Source organism: Achroia grisella, unplaced genomic scaffold, assembly GCF_030625045.1.
Source record: "Achroia grisella isolate CSIRO2021 unplaced genomic scaffold, CSIRO_AGI_Agris_v1 utg2786, whole genome shotgun sequence".
Lineage (NCBI taxonomy): Eukaryota > Metazoa > Arthropoda > Insecta > Lepidoptera > Pyralidae > Achroia > Achroia grisella.
The window spans coordinates 613,559-639,805 of record NW_026712766.1 but is presented as its reverse complement, the minus strand read 5'-3'; the positions used below and the strand labels follow the sequence as shown (position 1 = coordinate 639,805).

The window sequence follows — 26,247 nt, the reverse complement described above, 5'->3', positions numbered from 1 at the left end:
GGCTTGACAGATTTCAATGAAATTTTATATGCATATTCAGTAGGTCTGAGAATCGGCTACTATCTATTTTTCATATCCCTAAGTGATAAGGGATGGCCACAACCCAAATTTTTTGATACAACCCCTAAATTTTACCCCTTCTACCATCAACCCCTATTTTTTAATAGCGATATAAATTTATATGGCAAAACAACTTTTACGGGATCAGCTAGTAATATATAATATATCGATTAGGATCCATTCCTTAATTGTGAAAATCTAATATAATAATAATAATAATAATCTCAGGACAATTCACACAGCGCCATCTAGACCCAAGTTAAGCTAGCTAAAGCTTGTGTTATGGGTACTAGATAACTTATACAAATACATAGATATTTTTTTTTTGTAAATACATACATATTACATATATATAGAAAACACCCAGACCGATACAAACAATCATACTCATGAATACAAATGTTTGTGCCGTGCGAGGAATCGAACCCGCGACCATCGGTTGTAAAGCGGTGTACTAGACCGCTGGACCACCGAGGTCGTCAATATACAGACTATATACAGACAGTCAGACAGATGCTCTCATTTATAGTACTAGTATGGACTTATAAAACAGAACTCCACGCCAAAAAAACGTCCCGCCATATTATTTAAAATATTACTGTACTGTGACATTCGATGCAATCTCTTCACTGTAAATCGACATCGTAGGACGTATGCGATATTTTTTCGTCTCGTCTCAATCGACGATAATTTAACATGAAAACGTGCCAGCCATGCAAATAAGACATTTATATTCATGGTACTTACTTCTCTAAAATACGAGCAACCTATCTGACTTTCACACGAAACCAAAAAAAAACCGAACCGAAATTTACTTAGAAGACAACGTGCCTTCGCATAGCAATACCACTGGGAGTTCAAAGATCTTTCAATAACTGCAATTACGCTTGAGTCACGCTGAAAAAAGGGCATGCGGCACCCATTGCAACTGTATGTAGCATTTTCTCCCGATTATCGGGGAGTATTTGAAGGATGCAGCGGGCGGCGGCGAGACGCCCGCGGGGGGAGGACGCCGGCGCCTCCAGTCGAGTCGTGGCAACCGCGCGTGACGGACGTGTGATGGCCGAGTAGAACTAACCAAATGAGGACTCCGCGGAACCTGAATTCGCGAGCGTACACCAAAAAGATTTTACCAGCTAGTTATTGTTGACTGTGTTTGAATACCTCCAACTTCTAGGTATAAGATTCTCTTGGACTGTATCCTGTTTGTGCCTAATGTGAGTTGAGATCTTGCGGTCGCGTGTGGCTGCAGATCACGTGCCCTAGATTTTGGGGTGTCGTCACTGGATCGCTCGAATGCTACATTTTTCGTTTATTTACGAGCAGGCAACGCTTCTGTAGACCTAGTATTAGCAATTGTAGAGCTTATTTGTAGATAACGAACAAGTTTAGTGCTGACATTAAATTTTGTGTTGTCTCGTAAAATTTTATGTCATCTGTATTGACCGCGAGCGATCTCGTGGAGCATTTGCGATTTGCCACTTAAATTTGGTTATTTTGATTGATATAACGCTGGGCTCACATTTTTAAACATCATACGCACTTTACTGTTATATTACAATTAATAACATTGTAAACACTAAAGTCACTGTAATGTCACGTACGTATTTATTTGGGTAGTACTGTGTGACGTTGTAGACAGTGCAATTTGGACTTTATGATCTAGGTGTAGAGTTTTATTTGGATTGTAAATTGTAAACTAGAAGCATTAAATCTGAATGTCTGTAAATTCATTTTATTTCTTCATTTTTAGTTAGCTCCTTTACAACGTTTCGCCAATAGTTTTATGCGGCATTCTGCTATATGTGTAATGCAGTAGTGTACTTGTATTAACCAGTCAAATTTCCTGGTTCACGACAATATAGAGGGGTGTTCGCGTTAAGGGTAAACGCACGTGGTTCACCTGAAGGTAAATAATTGGTGCCACGTGGCTGTAGCTCAATTAACCTCCCCCATGAGGGGTAGCGTACGCTTTTACTAATGAAGGACCTTTGCTGTCGTTAATAAGAGTTGCATGCAATTCTTTTCAATTTTCAAGCTTTTTAGATTTTTGCGTTTTATTTTCGCTTTAATTGGATGCCGACGATGCGTTTCATCGAATGTAAGTAGCATAGTTATATATTAATTGTAGAATATTTCTTGTAGAAATAGACTAGTATATCTATTACATATTTCTCTATTTGGAATATACATTTTTATATATAAGTCTAATTAAGTCTGTGAGTTAATAAGTTAATTGTATAAGCACTTGATTTTAGATCATCCAGATAAATTTTCGTGTGCCTCGTATTAAATATAAGTGTGATTGAGTTATATAAATCAATCAATCGCTCCGTTGCCGATACTTAATGAGTATTCCGTACCCAATAATTTCTCGTTTCAATGACTATTGGTTTTCTCAACATAGAAGACTTAATATTCGGATCGGATCATTTGGCAGAACACATTATATATCGGTGTGCGTCTTCGGCTCTATGCGTACGGCTGTTTGTGTCTGGGCAAGGGGGTTGCGCCGGGTGGTGGGGGGTCGGTCGGGGAGCAGGGGGGGCTGCGGGCCAGTGCCGGGCACATGGCGGATCGATGCGAAGCGCGTCGCCCGCGTATCATTTGCGTGCGACTGGCGGTCCGCCCCCCGCCCCGGATGCCGCTAGATGACCCCCTGCTCGCAGACGGTTATAAAGTCCGCGGATACGCAGTCTGCATTCCGTGATGAAATCGTCTATGATTTTGCAATCGTCTCATACTTATATAATTGAAATTGAGTACCAATTCGGAACGTTTCTACCGAATTAAGGTTCAATCTTGCTTACATTTTTAATATACATATTTTTTATTTACGAGTGCAATAAATTTCTTCATTCTATATATTATAATATACATACATGCATAGAAGGGGGATTAGTAATGGGGCCTACTATTGCTCTGTTAGCGTATATCATTAGCGCAGGCAGTTGCATCATTCTTTATTCGTAAATTAAAAAAGTTGACATATTTTCTTTTTAATTACACAAATACATTTAATTTAAATATTAAAAAAATATTTATTAATATAGAAAATTCGTCAAATTTTTTATATGTTAAATTTTCCTTACCATCCAGTTCAGTATATAGATCTAATTGAGAAGAACTGGCAAGAAATTCAATTTGAATCACTTTTTTTTAAGCCATTTCATTTACAATATATATTTATATAGGTATCTATGTCTAACACTAAATGAAAATCTCGTGCATGAACGTTCGTCATTCAAGTAATTCTTTAGAGATTAATAAGCTTTGCTCAAAAAAAAAAAATTGTTTTATCGTATCTATATTCTAACCAAAATAAATTATTTCCTACTTAATAGACGAGAGACCTATATTTAAATAATTAACTACACAAGGTTACTTCTAAAATAGCGGTTAACCGTTATTTTTAGGCTACAATAACTACTACAGTTTGTGGTTATAGTTCTACAAACTATTTTGTGTGTACGTTTAATGGAAACATTGCGGCATGGTTCGTTTTTCTGACATCTATTAAAGCATCTCAAGGATGATATAATCAGAAATCTTTTAGTACAGAAACTTTAACTTATTTAATACAGACTCCAATTCAATTAGGTACAACATTAACAAATTTATCATCAGAAAATAATTTAGAAATATACTCGTATATACATATTTTACAGAGTTATGAAAAACATGTCCCACGTTGGGCGCCCATTTTAAACATCTACAAAAATCATTTCAGTTAACAATCATTACATAGTATAAAACAAAGTCGCTGTCGCTGTCTGTCCGTCCCTTTGTATGTTGAAATCTTTAAAACTACGCAACGGATTTTGAAGCGGTTTTTTTTTAATTGATAGAGAGATTATAGAGGAAGGTTTATATATATATATTAATATACTAGCTGATCCTGCAAACGTTGTTTTACCATATAAATTAAAATCGCTATTAAAAAATAAGGGTTGGCAATAGAAGGTTGTAAATTTAGGGTTGCATGGGTTTTTTAATTAAATCAATAATTTAAAATTGTCCAAGAAATTAAAAAATAAAAGTCAGGAGTGAACAACATTTATCACTTAGGAGTATGAAAAATAGATGCTAGCTAATTCTCAGACCTACTGAATAAGCATATAAAATTATATAAAAATCGATCAAGCCGTTTCGGAGGAATACGGTGACTAACATTGTGACACGAGAACTATATATATGAGACTAGCTGTCCCGGCTAACGTTGTTTTGCCTTAAAATAAAATAAAAAATTTAGGGGTGGACTACCCCTAACATTTAGAGGGATGAAAAATAGATGTTGGCCGATTCTCAGACCTACTCAATACGCTCACAAAATTTCACGAGAATCGGTCAAGCCGTTTCGGAGGAGTATGGGAACGAAAACTGTGACACGAGAATTTTATATATAAGAAAACCAACAAAACAATAAAAGAAATATAATTTTATATTTAGAAAAATAATATCAACTATAAATTATTTTTCTAAATATAAAATTATAATTACAATGTCTTTTGTCACATGATAGAGTAATGTTTTATTTCAATTATGGTTTAAAAATCCTTCATCTTAAGTTTTGTATTGGTGATTAAATTTTTCTTTTCAAGTTTTAATTTAATTATTTATTTAATTCCTGCTGGGATTAGACGAAACTAAGTACGTTTTTTCATTCTGTATAATTGAATTGGCAAATAATTACATAACCGTTACTTACCACATACCACTATGTACCGTCAGATTTCAGTTTCACATAACAAACTAAAATCGTCACTGTAAGGTAAAAATCTTTAAGCGTTGAAGCCATTTAAAACTTGGTTATTGATTTGATAAACATTGTAAGAGTCTGTAAAAATAAATAATACTAAAAAAACGATCGTCGAATTGATTATGTCCATTATATAGGTCCAACCAAATTGATTTCGTTAGGTTTCTAAACATATGCATTATTGTAAAATGTGAACTTACAAGGATTATTTAAAAGAGCAACACACAAGTTTCTTGATTATTCTTCTTGTGATGAGACAGCTTTCCGAATAAGCGGTAGATTTAAAAAAATGTTGACTATTCAAAAGTGCTTAAATTAAGTTTATTTGAATAAAATTAAATGATTTTCTATTCTATTCTATATGCAAGTTAATTCGACCTAATCTTATGGTTAAGTTGAAGTTGACGACCTCGGTGGTCTAGCGGTCTAGCATACCAAAAAAAAAAAACTATGTATTTGTATCAGTTGTCTAGGACCCATAACACAAGCTTTAGCTAGCTTAACTTGGGTCTAGATGGCGCTGTGTGAATTGTCCTGACATTATTATTGTCCTGAGATTATTAAGTTCCATGATGGAAATTTAATTAATTAAATACAAGTATTTTTATTGATATTACAGAATAACAGATTTATCACCAGATATAATTTAGTAATAAGATTCCTATATTTAGTTCAACTGTAGATCTTGTCACTTTCAGTGATATTTTCAGTAAGTAATATATTTAACGTATCTTTCTCGATATTTAACTGTTTTATATGGGAGTGATGAAACCGAACTTTTTATAAGAAATAGAGTATATAATTGTAGATCATTACATAGTATAAAATAAAGTCGCTGTCGCTGTCTGTCTCTTTAGATCTTTAAAACTACGCAACGGATTATGAAGCGATTTTTTTAAATAGATAGTGATTCTAGGGGAATTGATCTAGGAGAAAAGTGATTTTTGGGGTATTTTAGAAAACTTTATAGTGATACTAGCTGATCCCGCGAACGTTGTTTTGCCGTATAAATTAAAATCGCTATTAAAAAATAGGGGATGGCGATAGATGGGTAAAAATACATATAATAATGTATTTTTTAATGCTACATTATGAAATTCAAAAAAATATTAGGGGTGGACAGCCCTTATCACTTAGGGGTATAAAAAATAGATAGTAGTCGTTTCTCAGACCTACTGAATATGCATATAAAATTTCATAAAAATCGGTCAAGTCGTTTCAGAGGAGTATGGTAACTAACATTGTGATACGAGAATTTTATATACAAGTTTAATAGTTAAGTAATTTGTATTATATATATATAACACAGATTACTTGACTACTAAGCAATCGGTTTAATTTCGAGGTGTTTATTTATTTACCTACGTTACGAGTCATGTCAGTCACACTGACTACTGCAGTGTTTGTCAACCTTTAAACTCTACTCAACCTTTTTAGTTTGTCCCCATGGGACCGGAAAGGCTAATGTGGGCATGTCCCACATTCTTTCTGGTAGGTATTGAATAGAATATAATAGAAAATAACAAAATTATATTCTTATGTTCGTACATAATATTTATTATTAAAAGTTTTAGAAAGAAATCACTATGAAATTGTTAACGAAATACAGTAAGTAAATTTTCAAAACATAAAATGAAATAATTTTAAGAAAGATCTTCCTACATTCAATTATTATTTTATTTTTATTTAGTTTTAGTAGTAATTTAGTGCTAAATCAGTTATTTACGTACTGGGTTTTTTCAATAAATTTGGCACCGAAATCTAGTATTGCATTTAAATATCTCGGAGAGAAAAGGTTAAGTGTGTGAGTCTATTTTGGAATTGGCCACCTTAAAAGTCAAATTGACCCCCTGTGGGCGGTACCCACTTTGGGAAACACTGGACGACTGCGTGTTCAAGTACAATACTAGTAGTAATTCATTAATCTAATCATTAAATGATTAATGCCGAGAAATAGAAATCCTACTTATGTACTTACCTATAAATACATAAGTAGAATATCTATACATATAAATAAAATTGGAGTGCTGTTTGTAATATTGAAATAACCGTTTTTTACTACATGCATATGAATATAAATACGGTACATACACCAAAATATATTTTTACAATTTTTATCTCTCTGTCTGTCTGTCTGTATGTTCCGGCTTCCGGCAAATCTCTGAAATGGCTGGACGGATTTTGACGGGACTTTTATAGGCAGGTAGCTGATGTAATAAGGAGTAACGTAGGCTACTTTTATTTTAGAACTGAGTGAAGGTTTATGTTTAAATTAATACACAGAAATTTATTAACATTTGAGGCTTGTAGATGGATCGTAAACAACCATAAAGCTAATACGGCACTTTCTTTTAATCCACTAATAACGTGACAGCTGCGTCGGCATCCCCCACCCCTCGTACGCAATTACCCTCGATGTAAATCCCTTCCGGAGACCAGCAATCGGATGAAATGGCGTTCGTTTTGAAGATATTTTTTATGGGTGTTATCTATTCTGTCTGTTCATGTAAGTCACATATTTATACGTTTGTTTTAAGTGTCGTTATGAAGGTTGCATTCTACGCACGATGCAAACATTTCTATTCACGAGTATGAATGTTTCAGTTGAGGTTTTTTCTATGTATATTATGTTTGTCTTTATAAAAAATTAAATAATTTGTATCAGTTGTTCATAACACTAGTTCTGTTTAGCTTAAGTTAGTAATTCGTTTTATGGCAATTGCGTAAGGTTTTACAAATGGTAGATTTTGTTGTAACTGGCTGATAAAAATGTATTTTTTTATTCTAAACTAGCTGTACTCGCGACTTCATCCGCGTGTGATTTAACTTTATTTTTCTAAAATAAAAGTAGCCTAAGTTACTCCATATTACATCAGGTACCTGCCAAAAAAAGTCTCGTCAGTATATAAATATAGCACATACACCAAAATAACATTTTTTACGAATTTTGTCTGTCTGTTTGATTCGGCTAATCTCTATAATAGCTAGATTGATTTTGACATGGCTTTTTTTGGCAAATAGCTGATGTAATAAGGCCTTAGGCCACTTTTATTTTAGTCTCTAATTAACTTTTTAAAAATCTCTAATTAACTTTTTTGATAAATTCCACACGGAAGAAGTCGCAGGCACAGCTTCTGTGTTATTATTTTAATTAAAAAAAAAAAAAAAAATAATAATAATCTCAGGACAATTCACACAGAACCATCTAGACCCAAGTTAAGCTAGCTAGAGCTTGTGTTATGGGTACTAGATAACTGATACATATACATAGATATTTTTTTTTGTAAATACATACATATTATACTTAGAAAACACCCAGACCGATACAAACAATCATACTCATGAATACAAATGTTTGTGCCGTGCGAGGAATCGAACCCGCGACCATCGGACGTAAAACGGTGTGCTTGACCGCTAGACCACCGAGGTTGTCAAATGCATTTTATATCGGACTATTTGCGTGTTTCTCGTATTGGCCGTGGCTTGTGTTCTGGAGGCTGTAGAGGCATATTTCTGGTTGGCACGCCGGGACGGTTCACCCACATTTTATGTTCCGGGGTAACGACCGGAACGGAACATGTCGAAACTATTAACGGACATCTTGCAACATGTTTATTGCATGTTCATTTAATATTATACGGTTCCGCCTCTGTTGTTTTACGTTTGACAATATTATTGATGTTATTTTCCAAATATCATAAAGATACCTCGGTGGTGTAGCGGTTTAACACACCGTCTCACTTCCGAAGGCCGCGGGTTTATACTTGTACAGTGCAAACATTTGTATTAATGAGTATGATTGTTTGTATCGGTCTGGGTGTTTTCTATGTATAATATGTATGTATTTACGAAAAAATGTCTATGTATTTGTATCAGTTATCTAGTACCCATAATACAAGCTTTAGCTAGCTTAACTTGGATCTAGATGGCTCTGTGTGAATTGTCCTGAGATTATTCTTATTATCATAAACATACGATACGGATGAGCCAGCCATCACTGCGCTCGACCATATTTTAAGGAGCCCAATGACCCGGCCCACCACGCCGCCACATGTCTGGACATTTTAGTGAGCATGACTACTCATTCCACTCGACCACGTCACAGCTAAAATTCTAGATGTTTTAACAGCTCAATTGCACTGCTGATTCATTCAGGATATTGCTTTAGTAGCTTTTGACTTAATTCTTTAGATTAAGTGCAATTAGACTTACAAATATATATAATGTTTTATTTATATTCAATATTAAAATAAATTTATCCATAAATGGATTACGGACGTTGTCGAACTCGGGTCATTGTGCTCCCCACAATATGGTCGAGCGCAGTGATGGCTGGCTCATCCGTCATACTCGTGAACGAGTGTCTGCTCTTATCACTACGACTGATTTAATCATCATCATCATCTGCTTCTTCCTTATCCCATTTATTTGTGGTCGTCGTAATATGTTTTTCGCTTCCATTCATCCCTGTTCGCAGTCATCTCGTTATTTACTTCCTTTCTTACCATATCATCTTTCACACAGTCCATCCATCTCTGTTTCGGCCTTCCTCTGCCCTTATAACCATCCACATTCATATGTAACACCTTTCTTAAAGTATTATCCTCGTTCCTACGCATTAGAAGTTAATATTTATATTTGACCCTAATAAATTAGTGCTGGTTGGTAGTTTGTATTCACACGTAAATGGGATAAGGAACAAGCAGATGATGATGATGATGGTAGAAGTATTTCTACTAGGGTCATTGGGTTCCCTAAAATATGGTCCAGAGCAGTGATAGCTGGCTCGTCCGTCATACTTGTGAACGAGTGCTGCTTGTAGGGACTGGTCTGCTCTTATCACTACGACTGATTTAATCTTATTGTATATTTATATTTGACATAAAATAAATTAGTGCTGGTTGGTAGTTTGTATCCACACGTTTCGACTTGTAAATGTAAACTTACAAGGATTATTTAAAACAGCAATACGCAAGTTTCTTGCTCGTTCTTCTTGTGATGAGACAGCTTTCCGAATGAGAGTGCTTAAATTAAGTTTATTTGAATAAATGATTTTCTATTGTATTCTATTAGAATATTCTAGATTAAATACAGTTAAACTTACAAATACACATAATATTTTATTTATATTCAATATTAAAATAAAATTATTAAACATTAAGCATATTGTTGACTCTTTAAATAAATACAAAACCAATTTGAAAAGTGTTGCGAGGTACACGATGTAGTTGGTCGAGACGATGTATATTACAGATGGTAATAAACTGACAATATGTACATAGAAATAATGATCTTATATACTAAATAACAATAGGAAAATGTAAGGTGGGGTGACACAGTTTAGACACGGCAGTGCTTAGTAGACAATACTGGATTTGTCTTACTAGACATTATTAAATGCAATTATTATTTTGATGTATCTAGGTAACTGTCCCATAAAAAGTAATTCTCAATTCGACAATTCTTTAGGTAGCTATTATAAATGTTTATAAAAAAAATTTATGATGAAAGAACTGGTTTTTTCGTTTCGTTTCACGTTTCTTTAGACTCTGTGCGTTGAAATAAAGCGAGTTGTAAGTTATAACGAGTTCAATGTCTGCATCAAATGAGATATTTATCGCTAAAGGTACCTCCGCAAAGTTTCAAAGTCAGCCAACTTACTTCATTACCTACAGTCCCGAAATTCATGGGTTCCGCGCCGAGCACGCGATTTGCAACTCTACCGTTTTGTGTTAAGGTCTACGCTGGGTGGGTACGTTGAGAAGTTTAGGTAAGGCCGTTCAGTTTGATGCTGCAATGTTTTCTCGTCTCCATACCATTATTCTTATTTGAAGTATCAAACTACAGAAGCTGATAATTTCCACTGTTTCTAGAAACAAATATATCCAGATATCTACTTTTATTTATGGGATATTAGAGTTTTCTGTACAAACTTTCGTACCATTTTTCAACGAGATTATATTCTAAACCGATTCGTCCTGGATTCGCTCGGATTCATTACAATACTTTGAATTTCTCTGATTGTTCTATACTATAACAAGTATGTATCTATACATAATAATAATAATAATCTCAGGACAATTCACACAGAGCCATCTAGACCCAAGTTAAGCTAGCTAGAGCTTGTATTATGGGTACTAGATAACATATTTTTTTTTGTAAATACATACATTTTATATATAGAAAACACCCAGACCGATACAAACAATCATACTCATGAATACAAATGTTTGTGTCGTGCGAGGAATCGAACCCGCGACCATCGGTCGTAAAGCGGTGTGCTATACTGCTAGACCACCGAGGTCGTCAAAACAAATATAATACATATGAATAATATTGGAGTGTTTGTTTGTAATATTGAAATAACCGTTTTTTACTACATGCATATGAATATAAATACGGTACATACACCAAAATAACATTTTTTACAATTTTTGTCTGTCTGTTTGTTAGGGCTAATCTCTGAAATGACTGGACCGATCTTGACGGGACTTTTTTTGGCAGGTAGCTGATGTAATAAGGAGTAACTTTGGCTTTATTTATTTTAGATCAAATTCTTTTGTTTTAGAAAAATAAAGTTAAATTCCACGAGGACGAAGTCGCAGTAAATTTAATCTAAATCGGTTTAGTAGTTTTGGAGTGAAAGCGATAGACAGACAGAGTTACTGTCGCATTTATAATATTAGTAAGGACTTCATTATCGACGGGTACATGTGTGTTTGTATTAAAATATATATAACTACCTACTCGGCCCGGCTTCGCCCGGGTGTACATGCATTATATATATAAACCTTCAGCTGGAATCACTCTATCTAATAAAAAAACCGCATTAAAATCCGTTGCGTAGTTTTAAAGATTTAAGCATACATAGGGACGGACAGACAGCGACCGCGACTCTATTTTATACTAGCTGTTCCCGCGACTTCGTCCTTGTGGAATTTAACTTTATTTTTTCTAAAATGAAAGTAGCCTAAAGAACTAAAAATTATTTTGATCATCTTAATTTATTCGTTCCATTAGGTACTGACATGTTCAAATCAATACATTTACATCCTGCAGCATCTCCTGTTTTATCCCCTTGGGGGTAGAATTAATCAAAATCCTTTCTTAGCGGATGCCTACGTCATAACATCTACCTGCATGCGAAATTTCAGCTCGATCCATCCAGTGGTTTGGGCTGTGCGTTGATAGATCATTATGTCAGTCAGTCAGTCACCTTTGAGTTATATATATTTATACTATGTAATGATAATTATTTGAAATGTTTATTAAAAACTCTTAAGATGACGGGGCGGGTTTTAAAATAAAACAAATTTAGAGGCACTTATAATAATGTTGCCCATTCAAAGATGACTAGCAACCCCTAGTCATTGTAACAACGATTTGTTTAGCAACCCCTATCTATTTATTTATTGCTGTGCTTGTCTGCAGTTGAGCAATTATCTTCATGATAAATATTATTCAAGCTGAATGAATACGTATAACTATTGGTTTAAGTATTAAAATGACTTTGAATTTTAATCAATTGTAATAATTTCTACGATAAAGTATTGTTGTTCGTGCGATTTCAAGTTTTTGGTTTTGGTTTGTTTGGTTTAATTGGTTGTAACTTCATTATTTTATCTATACATACAAATAAAATTGGAGTGCCTGTTTGTAATATTGAAATAACCGGTTTTTACTGCATGCCCATGAATATAAATACGGTACATACACCAAAACATTTTTTACAGTTTTTGTCTGTCTGTCTGTTTGTTCCAGCTAATCTCTAAAATGGCTGGACCGATTTTGATGGGATTTTTATTAACAGTTAGCTGATGTAATAAGGAGTAACTTAGGCTACTTTTATTCTAGAAAAAATAATTTTTTTTGAAAAATAAAGTTAAATTACACGGACGAAGTCGCGGGTACAGCTAGTTGAACCTAAACTTGTCTGTACATATTCGCCTCTTTTTTTTTATATCGAGATAAATATGAAGTATCCCTGATGAATTATACAGCATCAGTAGAGACATCATTGACGGTTAATCAAGAATTTGGACAGTAACTTACTGTAGTTACAAAATCAATTTAGTTTGAATAGTCCTCTGATAAGATTATGTCGAAGTAAAGATGAAATATTTCTGTCTGTATCATATACAGCATTAGTAGAGACATTGACCGTTAATAAAGAATTTGCAGTAACAGAGAGTCACTGTACTTACAAAATCAATTTAGTTTGAATAGGCCTCTGATAAGATTCTGTAGTAGTAAAGATGAAATATTACTAACTGCATCTAAAACTGTATGTAAAATATCTATATTTTTTTAATTCAGACAAGGAAAGTCTGGTAGTATCTTGTAAGTTTCTGGTTTTCTGGTTTTTGTTGATTAGCAAACCAGAAATAGAAATAGAAATAATCTTTATTCAAATAAACTTAATATAAGCACTTTTGATATCTATATTTTTTTATTCTAGCTTATTCGGAATGCAGATTCATAACAAGAAGAATAAGCAAGAAACTTGTGTGTTCTCTTTTTAAATATTGATTTACTTATATTTAATTAACAACAAGTATTAGGCATGCGACAATCAACATAGAAACCGCTACGCACTTAATCTCTGTTCAATCAGAAAATCAATGAACCTAAATTTGTCTGAAAAAATTAGCCTCATTTTTTTTCATTGCCTCATTTTTGAGATAATAATAATAATAATAATAATAATCGCAGATTCACACAAGCCATCTAGAATAAGCAAGCTAAAGCTTGTGTTATGGGTACTAGATAACTGATATAAATACATATTGATTTTTTTATATTTAATTATTATACATAGAAAATACCCAGACCGATACAAACAATCATACTCGTGAATACAAATCTTTGTGCCGTGCAGAAAATCAATGACCATTGGACATTTGTCTGGAAAATTATACCACCAAGGTCGTCAAATATATAACGATGAAGCATCCTTGACTGTATCATATACAGCATCAGTACAGATATTGACCGTTAATCAAGAATTTGGCAATAACAGACAGTAACTTACACTAGTTACAAAATCAATTTAGTTTGAATAGTCCCCTGATAAGATTACACCGAGTTCTTCTAATTCTGCACCACCAAGGTGACCCCTCTGACATTCCCATATGATATGTGATTGCTCGAAGTTACTTTGAGTTTTTTATTAGCAAAACATTTCATCTTGACGGTTGATGGCAAATTGTTTAATACCAGTCCATGGCTGTCGGATAATAGAATAGTTTATGGTTTCTGCTTACGTTTGCTTTGGTATTTCTTATAACTCTCGTTTCGTTTGAGGTGACATTGTATTAATCAACATAAACTTTCTCATGAATAGCACAATTGAGATTGTCCAAAGAATGCGACGGTTGTTTTCTGAATGTATTTACCATTTATTATTCTTATTTATTTATGTACAAGGCTACATTTTCAATTTTGTTTATTATCTGTAGCTTGATTTTTACTTTGAGATTCATCAATTCAATTTTTTCAATTCAATTCAATTTATTTACTGGAACATGTGAACATAATGGTCTTAAGATTATAATAGTTTCAAACATGCCGTTTCCGGCGTGTAAAATTTTACAATAATATTTATATTACATTATTATCACATTATTATCACATTATTTTATTTAAAACTATTAATACAATCCATTATTATCATTTAAATAATCATTTGTGGAATAATAACATTTATTTAGTAATTCTTTAAATAATTTACTTTTAAATTGTTTATTGTTCAAATTGTCTGGAAGATGATTGAAAATTTTTATGGCCATACAATATACATTATTTGAAAAAAGTGCCAATCTTTGTTTAGGAACATATAGCTTGTATTTATGTCTACTTCTACTTTCTGGAATGTCACAGTTTCTCTTAAATGTGGGTATTTGTCAACGAACATTCACATTACATATATATACAGACATGATAGCGGGAGAATATTAAGTTTTTTAAATAGTGGTACGCAGCTGTCCCTTATATGCGCTCGACATAGTGCCCTGATACATTTTTTTGTATTTTAAATACTTTTTCGAAGTCTACAGAATTTCCCCAGAAACATAGCCTTGATAACATGAAAGAGATGCTTTCAAATTCAAATTCAAATTCAAAAATCATTTATTCATGTAGGACATTTTAGCCACTTATGAACGTCAAATTTTTACATTATAATTTTATTTTTTCCCTACCGTCCAGTTCGGTATATAGATCCAATTGAGAAGAACTGGCAAGAAACTCAATTGAATTACTTTTTTTTTTAAAGCCACTTTATTTATAATGTATTTTTATATAGGTGTCTATGTATGTCTAACATTAAATTCAGCTTGTTATGCTTGCTACATTTTCAATTTTGTTTACTACCTGTACTGGCAGCTTGATTTTTACTTTTCTCTATCCCGGCCCTATCCCATCTTAATTGGGGTCGGCTCTCCTAATCATCCGTCTCCAGAGACTTCGTGTCTGGATCGTCATTGGGTCTGAATTTTCACGCGTTAGTTCTTTTTTGATGGAGGCTATCCATGTACGTCGAGATCTTCCACGCTTTTGTTTCGGATTGACGTTTAGTATCTTTTGGGTCATATGGTCTTCTGATCTTCTCAATACGTGAATATTATACATATATTTATTAAACTTTTTATATATACTCTTTATTGCAATTGATAATTTAAAATATCATATATAATTAATTTTTTTTTAATAATTTCAATTTCGTATTTCAACTTGATATATTTTTTTTTCTCTTTATTTTTTTTTGGAATTGGAACCATCGTGCCTATACTAAATAACAAAAATAAACTTAAAAAACTTAGTGCTTAGACCTTAGCATTGCGACCTACATAGATCTATTGTGCTCGCCCTTTTTCAGAGTATACTACCTAGACCCGTCAGGGACAAGAATTGAAGGATATTCTTAGGAGCGATGGTTTTTATCTCCTCAGGAAAGAGTGTAAACTTTCCAAAAGAGATATTTTGTTGATGCATGAGTGGGCTACAACCACATAGGATGTATAGCGGCGTTTCCTCTTCAGCTTGGCAAAAATCTGTAGATTTTTGTTTATTAACAACTAACTGCTATCTGCGACTTCGTTCGCGTGGAATATAATTTAATTTTTATTACATGAATATACTTTCTAAATTAAAAAGTCCCATCCGAATCGGATTTTAGAGATTAGCAACAAACAGACAAAAGATTTTTTCATTGTTTCTTTTTATTACTTACATAAATATAATCGTATTAGGGTATATGCATTTACTGAAGACCTGTCAATAAGAAATTACAAACAGACACATCAAATTTATTTGTATAGATACAAACCTACATTGTAGACCTGTGGGTCAGAAGTTTGATGCCCAGTTATCAATAACATAAATATTCCATTTTGAGGAGTATCACTTAGTATGATTAGCTAGAACTCAAAATTATCACATATAATACAGAGATAAATAAATAGCAATCAATATTATGCTTTGAAACATAGGTTATCATTAGCTGCTTTTACACCGTACGTTTTTTCACGCAGGATCGAGAACGCGTGCGATTCAGCGCGACAATGCTACCGAGTACATATATGTCCGCCATTTTGCAATGATCATTAATTATTACAGAAAGTCGCTAAACCAGACGCTGTGTGTATGTGATTGCGCGCGCGCGGTTCTCTCGTTCTCTTCGTCTTATATTCTTCCATTTAAAATTTTGTTTCTGGTTTCCACATTTTTATTTTCCAAAGATACATTTAATTTTTATATATTATAGACGGCCTCGGTGATCTAGCGGTTTAGCACACTTCCTTACTTCCGACGGTCGCGGGTTTGATATATGCACAGCACAAACATTTATATTGAAGAACAGAGAAATGCGCGAATTGTATCGCGCGCGGTCTTTCTCGTTTTCTTCGTCTACATTTAAATGCTCTATGTTTGCCGCGTCAAAGTCGATTCGCGTGAAAGAGCGCACGCGTAAAGGCAGAGGCACTAAAAACGCAGGAATGCGCGAGCTGACGGCGCGCGCACTCTTTTTCGTTCTCTTAATCTACATTTACATACTCTATCTTGGCCACGGCAAAGTTGATTTGCGCTAAAGAGCGCACGCGTAAAGGCAGAGGCACTAAAACACGATGGCGCTGTGTGAATTGTTCTCTTCATCTACATTTACATACTCTATCTTGTTCACGTCAAAGTCGATTTGCGCTAAAGAGCGCACGTGTAAAAGCAGAGGCGCTAACGTACGCACGATTGAAGGATGCGGGAATGTGTGAATTGACGGCGCGCGGTCTTTCTCGTTCTCTTCATCTACATTTACATACTCTATCTTGGCCACGTCAAAGTCGATTCGCGTGAAAGAGCGCACGCGTAAAGGCAGAGGCACTAAAACACGCAGGAATGCGCGAGATGACGGCGCGCGCACTCTTTTTCGTTCTCTTCATCTACATTTACATGGCAGATTGCCATCATCAGTGCCGTGATTTTATTATCATTCATATGTATGTTAGTCTGTAAGGTATTTATAATATTTATTAAATAAATAAATAAATAACTAAGTATATAATTAAGTCTATGGAGCGCGGTATATGTCCGTTCTCTTCATCTACATTAATCATTAATTATTAATCCAGAAAGTTGATTTGCGCTAAAGAGCGCACGCGTAAAGGCAGAGCCACTAAAAAACGCAGGAATGCGCGAGCTGACGGCGCGCGCACTCTTTTTCGTTCTCTTCATCTACATTTACATACTCTATCTTGTTCACGTCAAAGTCGATTTGCGCTAAAGAGCGCACGCGTAAAGGCAGAGGCACTAAAACACGCAGGAATGCGCGAGCTGACGGCGCGCGGTCTTTCTCGTTCTCTTCATCTACATTTACATACTCTATCTTGTTCACGTCAAAGTCGATTTGCGCTAAAGAGCGCACGTGTAAAAGCAGAGGCGCTAACGTACGCACGATTGAAGGACGCGGGAATGCGTGAATTGCGCGCGGCCTTTCTCGTTCTCTTAATCTCCATTTACATACTCTATCTTTGCCGCGTCATAGTCTCTTTTCCCGCGCGAATCGAAGTTCGTCTCTTCGTCTATTTAATAGATACTCTATCTTTGCCGCGTCATAGTCGACTCGCGCTCTTTTCCCGCGCGTATCGAGTTCGCGCGTTAAAAAGCGCACGTGTAAAGGCAGCTATTGAAAATACTGAGTGAACCGTACAAGTGTGTAATGAAGATTTGAACTCTTGACCTGGCAATACAAAGTGTACCAAATACTATATGAACGTGTAATACCTACGTGGCGGGATCGTACAGAGTTGTGTATTCATCTCTTGTGAAATATTCATGAGCGATGTCTTTGTATGTTCGTATTCCACTCGTGCAACCTAATTTCTGGGTTAATTTTTATGTATTGCATCTTCTTAAAGAACCGAGTACAGTCATCTATATATATAAATAAAATTGGAGTGTCTGTTTGTAATATTGAAATAACCGTTTTTTACTACATGCATATGAATATAAATACGATACATACACCAAAATAGCAGTTTTTACAAATTTTTTCTGTCTATCTGTTTGTTCCGGATAATCTCTGAAATGGCTGGACCGATTTTGACGGGACTTTTTTTGGCAGGTAGCCGATGTAATAAGGCATAACTTAGGCTACTTTTATATTAGAAAAATGAAGTTAAATTCCACGCGGACGAAGTCGCGAGTACTGCTTAACTAGCTTATATACTTAAATATAATTTACATGAAATAATTAAATGGACAATTAAATGAAATATTGTTTAGTTATTCAAATAAGACGGTAACTGTAGAGGCTGTTCTGCGTAGCAGTGCTTCAAGTGAGGCAGACGGGGTATACTGTTAGTTAACTTATACTGGCCATAGTTAGGGTTGCCAACTTTAGTATAGATAACATTTTTTTTAATAATTATTATTAAGGAACTAACTTGTAATTTACAGACGGGTTAACTTATACTGGAAATGATCAGGGTTGCCAACTTTAATATAGCTAAACTTTTTTTTTAATAATTATTATTTTTAACTAATATTATAAACTATACTAACTTGTAATTTACAGACGGGTTATACTGTTAGTTAACTTATACTGGCCATAGTTAGGATTGCCAACTTTAGTATAGGTAACATTGTTTAAATAATTATTATTTAACTAATATTATAAACTATACTAACTTGTAATTTACAGACGGATACTGTTAAACTTATACTGGCCATAGTTAGGATTGCCAACTTTAGTATAGGTAACATTGTTTAAATAATTATTATTTAACTAATATTATAAACTATACTAACTTGTAATTTACAGACGGGTTATACTGTTAGTTAACTTATACTGGCCATAGTTAGGATTGCCAACTTTAGTATAGGTAACATTATTTAAATAATTATTATTTAACTAATATTATAAACTATACTAACTTGTAATTTACAGACATACTGTTATTAACTTTACTGGCCATAGTTAGGGTTGCCAACTTTAATATAGATAACATTTTTTTTAATAATTATTATTTAACTAAAATTATTAACTATACTAACTTGTAATTTACAGACGGGTTATACTGTTAGTTAACTTATACTGGCCATAGTTAGGGTTGCCAACTTTAATATAGATAACATTTTTTTTAATAATTATTATTTAACTAAAATTATTAACTATACTAACTTGTAATTTACAGACGGGTTATACTGTTAGTTAACTTATACTGGCCATAGTTATACTGTTAGTTAACATATACTGGCCATAGTTAGGGTTGCCAACTTTAATATAACTAACCTTATTTTTAATAATTTTTATTTTACTAATATATACTAACTTGTAAGAGGATAAAAATGTCCAAATATTTTCCACTAGCTGACCCGCGCAGCTTCCTCTACATCACACATACTTGATATTTATCATAACATTTCACCCAATTTACATAATATCATTGAAAATTATAGCCTACTAGCTTGATAATTTTAGCCTATGCATTATTCTGATATATAAGCTATATTACTGTAAAATTTCATGCAAATCCGTTCAGTAGTTTTTGCGTGAAAGAGAAACAAACATCCGTACTTACAAGAATTCGCATTTATATTATTAAAATTAAGATATGATGTGTTATTGTGATGTATAAGCTACATATATTATGTGAAGTTTCATTTAAATGTGTTCAGTAGTTTTTGCGTGAAAGAGTAACAAACATCCATACATCCATTTACACTCACAAACTTTCTTTTTTATAATTTTAGTTAGATCTGTACTTGTAATGTTGACACCCCTGGCCGTAAGTTTATAATTATACATAGTTAGATCTGTACTGTTATCGTAATGTTGACAACCCTGGCTCTACAGGCTATACAGTAGGGTACGTATTGAATTATATCAGGGTTGGCAGTAACGATGTGAACTGCATTCTAGCCAAATTATATATAAGTATATTCGATTAATAAAGTGACTAGCGACCGACCCTGGCTTCTAACTGGAATTTAAACAAATTTACACAAAATCTTAACAAGTCATGCAATTAAATTTTGTTTATTTAAACTTTAATGCACAAATCTATACATATAAATAACATTGGAGTGGCTGTTTGTAATATTGAAATAACCGTTTTGTTACGGTACATACACCAAAATATTTTTTTACAATTTTTGTTTATCTGTCTGTCTGTTTGTTCCGACTAATCTCTGAAATGGCTGGACCGATTTTGACGGGACTTTTTTTGGCAGGTGGCCGATGTAATATGGAGTAACTTAGGCTACTTTTATTTTATAAAAATGAAGCTAAATTCCACGCGGACGAAGTCGCGGGAATATCTAGTACAATATATACATGTACATATGGCGAACTTAACACCTAAGAGCGTTCTCTACCAGTCAGCCGTAAGGTAAACTGAGAAATTTATAAGCGGCATATAAATCTTCTTCAGAATGTTTTCTATTCATTTATGAAAACCGCATCAGAATACGTTCAGTAGTTTTTGACATCGCGAATATACAGATAAACGCGGTGGTGATTTTGTATATGTATATTAGTATAAACATACAACGTGTATATAAATAAATTTTAATATCAATTTTAATTTTTAACTGACTCCCCGGTGATGGAAACACCGATAACAAACAAAACAATTTTAGAGGTGGCGATAGTAGAGCTGCCACGTTAAAGTAAAATAAATACGTAGGGAAATGTGTACTTGTCATATATAGATGTGGGTACTTACTTTTATATTTTGTTGATTAATAAAGTTTATTAATGTAGGTAGGTACAATATCTTCTTTACATAAAGTGATACAAGCTACATAGCACGTTTTATTTAAAATACTATATCTTGAGGACATATTAGTACTGATAATTAACAATGTCTCTGACTGCCCCCACCTACGATAAGTGTCGCAACTCTATATTTGTGTCTTTGTATTTAGAATAGAATAGAATAGAAAATAATTTATTCAAATAAACTTACATTGAAGCACTTTTGAACAGTCATTACATTTTTTTTTAATCTACCGCTCGTTCGGAAATCTGTCTCATCACAAGAAGAACGAGCAAGAAACTTGCGTGTTGCTCTTTTAAATAATTTTATTATTACTTTACATTTTTAAGTTTAAGTGTGTGAATACAAACCACCAATTAGCACTAATTCAATTAAATACTCAAATAGAAAAAATATTGAATATATAACCAACTGGTTAAACAATTAATAAGAGGAAATCAGTCATAGTGATTAGAGCAGACCAGTCCCTACAAGCAGCACCCATTCCCGAGTATGACGGATGAGCCAGCCATCACTGTGCTCGACCATATTTTAGATTTAGATACAATGTGAACCTTATTGGACTCCAATAAGGTTCCAATTTCATTACGTTGTAGTAGAAAGTTGTAAAACAAATATCTACAACAGTAGCTATTAGGGCTCTGAATAATAATGTATGGGAGCCTTAAAAATGCCAACAAGCAACAATAATAAAGCAACAATTTGGCGCGAACGCAATAAAGTACGTCAGTGTTGCCAACCCCACAGCAGATCGATGTGGGTGCTGCAATTTGTGCCACTGTAGCCAAAATAATGACCACACAGAAACTGTTCTTACCAAAATAGAGTTTAGTGTGTCTAAATAAATAATAATGATTGCAGACAGAAATTGTTGTTCCTAAAATAAAGTTTGGTGTGTATGAGTAAGTCATAATATACCAATTCTTATCTCATCCACAGATGTCATTCCAGAATCCTTACACTCCAGCCTCAAAATATTACAGCTTCACCCACTTTCATACTTCTCCAAAAAGCTTTATTTTATAATTGTCATTGTTTGGTGATATTCACCCGCAATGACAAGTTTAACACCCCATCAAAGAGAGATATATAATATATATATATAAAATAATAATTCTACACAGAAATTGTTGTTACTAAAATAGAATTTGATGTGTATAAATAATTGATAATAATAATTCCACATAGAAATGTATTTCTTTTTTTTTTTAAATACAATTTTCCACAGACATATTCGTCCGTGCCTTTTTTAATTTACTTTAATATAATAATATTTATTTAATTTCCACTTTTGTACAACTCCAGCCGAGATGTTACAATTTTCCTAACAGTGACACCGAGGCAGACCTTATCCGTCTGGCCCAGAACCACCGCTGGCCGGCCGGGTGAGTTGACAACATGCAGTGTCACCCATCTTTATTTGGAGGATTAGATTTACCAATATGCATATACAATTATATAAATCTTACACTACTACTAATTTCACAGTTTTCATTACATTGTGTTGTATTGTTACATTATGAATTCTTACACTGCATATACAATTACAAATAACATTATTTTCAAAGTTCACTATTTGTTATAGTCCAGGTTTTGTTTAATTATTTATTGTTTAATTTCACAGTTCACTTTTTGTCGTAATTCGGCAATTTTTTTTTTTTACGCAACACGCAAGTTTTTGCTCGTTCTTCTTGTGATGAGACTGCTTTCCGAATAATAATAATAATCTCAGGACAATTCACACAGCGCTATCTAGACCCAAGTTAAGCTAGCTAAACCTTGTGTTCTGGGTACTAGATTACTGATACAAATACATAGATATTTTTTTGTAAATACATACATATTATACATAGAAAACACCCAGACCAATACAAACAATCATACTCATGAATACAAATGTTTGTGCCGTGCGAGGAATCGAACTCGCGACCATCGGACGTAAAGCGGTGTGCTAGACCGTTAGACCACCGAGGTCGTCGAATGAGCGGTAGATTAAAAGAATGTTAACTATGACTATTCAAAAGTGCTTAAATTAAGTTTACTTGAATAAATGATTTTCTTTTCTATTCTCTTCTAATAATAACACTCCCACACAGAAATTGTTGTTACCAAAACACAGTTTGTTGTGTATGAATAAATAATAATAATTCCGGAGGTCTAGGATGTTTCTCTGTACCTTGTAATTTTACTGCCATATCTCAACCAAAAACTCCAAATCTAGGTGTTCAACGGGTGAAATAGATGAGGCAGAAACATCCAGCCATACGCCCATATAAAGTCTAGGTTGAGGGATGAAAGGGATTATTAGAAATGGGGTAGTTACATGGGAATTAAATGGGGACTTACTAACAATGTACTATGTCAGGTCAACCTCCACGCTGTCCCCTCTTAAAACCAGTGGTAAATTCCCAGTGCTGGACATCCATTTTAATCCTACGTATAGTCTCCATTTCTAATAATCCCTTTCATCCCCATTTTTTTAATATATATAACACAAGGAACAAACAAGCATGGCGCTCACCTGATGGTAAGTGATTACCGCCGCCCATGAGCACCCGCACCACCAGGGGAATTGCAAGTACGTTGTCGGCCTTTTAAAAAGGAATAAGATCTTTTCTTGAAGGTTTCAATATCGTATCGGTTCGGAAATACCATTGCTGGAAGGTGATTCTACAATATGGTTGTGCGTGGCAAAAAGTTTCTAGAAAACAGTACTGTGGAAGATCGCCATTCATCCAGATGATCAGGATGGTATTTTAGTTTCTGGCGGGTGGTACGGTGGTGAAACTCAGCAGCTGGTATTAATCAGCAGCTGGATTTAAAAAAACTAACGTGAGAGGATCAATTACGTGATGCTGAAATAAAAAAAAATATTAAAAAAAATACTATAATAATGATAATAATGTTACGTAGGTATTAGGTAAGAATATAGAATAGTTTACGTAAATAAATTATCAACATATAAAAATAACAGAAGGTTGTTACCTACTGATAACGCTTCTCAGGGCCGTGTTCAGCCTGCAACAATATGGGGTGAATTTAATTTTATTCTTCAAGTGACTAGAAAAAAAATAACATTCTTTTAATAGTAGATAGATAGATAAATTCTTTATTCAAAATTACAGACACATAACATACATGAGATACAGAAAAAACACGAATTAATAAAAGAAATGTAGATGACTTTATGTGGCGCAAAAGTGAAAAGGTAGCCAACTCAGCATAATGCTACAGATATCTCTGCAGCGCTGATATTCTGTTGGCTCCTTACTTAGTACCCTTCAGGTTCAATTCGATTAGATTAGATAGTTTTTTTTTATTATAATAATAATAGAAAATGCGACAATAATGTAAATCTGTGATTATCAAAGTGGTCTATATAGACCACCAGGGGTCTATGACTAACTGCAAGAGGGCTACGACAGTGATCAGCTCGACTTCGCACGGGTGTACATGTATTATACATATAAACCTTCCTCTTGAATCACTCTATCTATTAAATAAACCGCTTCAAAATCCGTTATGTAGTTTTAAAGATTTAAGCATACATAGGGACGGACAGACAGCGACTCTGTTTTATACTATACTAGCTACTCGCCCCGGCTTCGCATGGGTGTTGGTACATGTATTATATTATATACTAGCTGTACCCGCGACTTCGTCCGCGTGGAATATAACTTTATTTTTCTAAAATAAAAGTAGCCTAAGTTACTCCCTATTACATCAGCTACCTGCCAAAAAAAGTCCCGTTAAAATCGGTTTAGCCGTTTCAGAGATTAGCCGGAACAAACAGAATGACAGATAGATAGACAAAAATTTTTAAATGTAGTTTTTTGGAGTATGTTCCTTATTTATATTCATATGCATGCAGTAAAAAACGGTTATTTCAATATTACATACAGACACTCCAATTTTATTTATATGTATAGATATAAACATTTCTCTTAAATCGCTCTATCTATTAAAAAAGCCGCTTCGAAATCTGTTGCGTAGTTTTAAAGATTTAAGCATACATAGGGACAGACAGACAGTGACTTTGTTCTATACTATACTAGCTACTCGCCCCGTCTTCGCACGGGTGTACATGTATTATACATATAAACCTTCCTCTAGAATCACTATATCTATTAAAGAAAAGATTTAAGCATACATAGGGACGGACAGACAGCGACTTTGTTTTATACTATGTAATGAATGAATTTTTTTTAATGTACAACAAAACAAAAAAAAATATGAGCTGAGTTTCTTGTCAGTTCTTCTCATCTCGAAATCATTCCGAACTGACGGTAGATTTGACATATCATAAGAGTCTGTAATAGACCTACATGAATAAAGATATTTTGAATTTGAATTTGAATTTGAAGTGTTTTTTTTTTATTTTTGAAGCTTTAGAAGGCGGTCCTGGAGTCTTTTATCTTAAAGTATTAAAAGTTGCTTCGAAATCACTTTTAATTTCTATTTCTTATCGTAATCTGTATAATTATAGTTTATTATTATCACAGTTATCTATATCAACGTCATTGAATAATAAATAAAATATACGGCCTTGATGGTGTAGAGGGTAAGTACAGTTATTGCTGACGGTCGCGGGTTCGAGTCCTTGTACAATAAAATAGAATGAATCTTTATTCTAATAAACTTAACAAGCACTTTTGAATAGTCGCATTTTTTTAGTCTACCGCTTATTCGGAATGCAGACTCATCACAAGAAGAATGAAAAAGAAACTTGTGTGTTGCTCTTTTAAATAGAAATACATAAGTTACCGCAAAAATCAAAGTGAGAGAAATTAACATCTATAAATATATATATATAATATATAAATAAAATTGCAGTGTTGCCTAACTTCGTCATTTTTAACGCTAGCACGATGATTTTTTTTATTTGGCTTTTATTGGATTAGGTTACTAAATATTTTTTTAATTATTTGGGTCAAGGTCACTAACTTACGCGGACAAAGTCGTGGTTACAGCTAGTAAATTGTGTTATATACATTTACAAGAGTGTTTTTATTTGACGGGCTCGGTGGTCCAGCGGTATAGCACTGTACCTAAGGTCGCGGATTCGATTCCTCGCACGATGCAAACAGTTGTATTCATGAGTATGATTGTTTGTATCGGTCTGGCTGTTTTCTATACATATTATGTATGTATTTA

General features: G+C 33.8%; 1 protein-coding gene across 3 annotated transcripts in view; it reads left to right on the top strand.

Moving 5' to 3' along the window:
* The first annotated feature begins 1,099 nt into the window (after positions 1–1,099).
* LOC131843102 (uncharacterized) overlaps positions 1,100–26,247 on the top strand; it is a 97,786-nt gene continuing 72,638 nt past the window's right edge. For 2 of the 3 annotated variants that reach the window (XM_059191699.1, XM_059191697.1), the window contains exon 1: positions 1,100–1,277. The gene's annotated coding sequence lies outside the window, so the exon portion shown is untranslated. The remainder of the gene's footprint in view (positions 1,278–26,247) is intronic. The other variant, XM_059191698.1, reaches the window with a different exon arrangement.